The sequence below is a fragment of the Octodon degus genome, unplaced genomic scaffold (genome assembly GCF_000260255.1).
Source record: "Octodon degus isolate 3935 unplaced genomic scaffold, OctDeg1.0 scaffold00016, whole genome shotgun sequence".
NCBI lineage: Eukaryota > Metazoa > Chordata > Mammalia > Rodentia > Octodontidae > Octodon > Octodon degus.
Window position 1 is genome coordinate 15,693,502 of NW_004524592.1, and position 1,234 is coordinate 15,694,735.

Consider the following 1,234-nt stretch of genomic DNA (forward strand, 5'->3'; position numbering starts at 1 on the left):
GTAGCAGGGAAGAGCCTTTGCCTAACATGCATGAGGCTCTGGGTTCAAGTTAAAGCACGGAGAAAAATAATTGCTTTGATCACAAAGCTGTAATTCGTGAAGGGCTGGTGGGAATGGCTCAGTACTCTGGGATGTCTGGAGACTCACTGGTAAGGCTTAAGGCTTGAGGACGACTTGGCAGTTGAGACTGGAATTATCGGAAGGCTTGATGACTCACAGGTCTGCTGGTTGACCCTGGCTATCAGGAAACCAGCTGGGGCTGTCATGTGGCGTCTCTGTGTGTTACGCAGACTTTCTCCTCCCCTGAAGAAGGCTAGACATCTAATCCAACTTTTCAAGTGACAGAATCTCAACAGCTGTCACAGACACCTTCTAAATTCAACAACAAGAGACACAGAATTTATCTGAGGCAGGAGGATGGCCCCAAGTTCAAAGCCAGGCTGGCTGCATAGTGAGCTCAGACCAGCCTGAACTACATAGAGAGACACTGTCTCAAAAAATAAGAGACATAGGTTCTGTTACTCAGTGGTAGGGGTTTTAAAAATTCAAAAACATGTTTTAAAACTATGACAATTGATGGCTGCTCCAGTGTTAGTGGGTTATCAGAATTTATTAAAATTTCAACACTTGGTATCTATATAGCTACAAAACCCTTTTTCTGTCTCTGTTAATGGAAGAATGATCTCTAGAGTATATTAGCCACTAATAAGTCTAAATTCTAGGTATCTGAGCCAGGCTATACATAGCACCACAGTGCTGACCTTTCTCAACTGCATTTAAAGAGTTATTCCACCTGAACCTTTTCTCAGGTAAGTGTGTGGGCTGCAAGATTAGATCATCTGGTGTCAAGTCTCAGTTTCAACACTTTCTAATTATGTTACCTTGAGTACCTTAACTATCTTGTTGCTGTGATGTGGACAGCAATGTCCCCAAAGTTCCATGTGTCAAAGATGTCCACAGAGGCCCTGAGGGCTGACAGGAGTCGGAGTCCTCAGGTCACAGAGGTGCACACTTGAAGGAGTCTGGGACACTTACTGTCCAGTCTTCATCTCATGTGTTTCCTGGCCATGAGTTAGTAATTTTTCTCTACTACAGGCTTCTTTCTTTTGAGACAAGATCTCGCTGTGCAGTTCAGGTTGGCCCGGAGCTCACTTTGTAGCCCAGGCAGGTCTCGAACTGGCAACAATCCTCCTGCCTCAGCCTTCTGAGTGCTGGAATTACAGGTGTGCAGCCC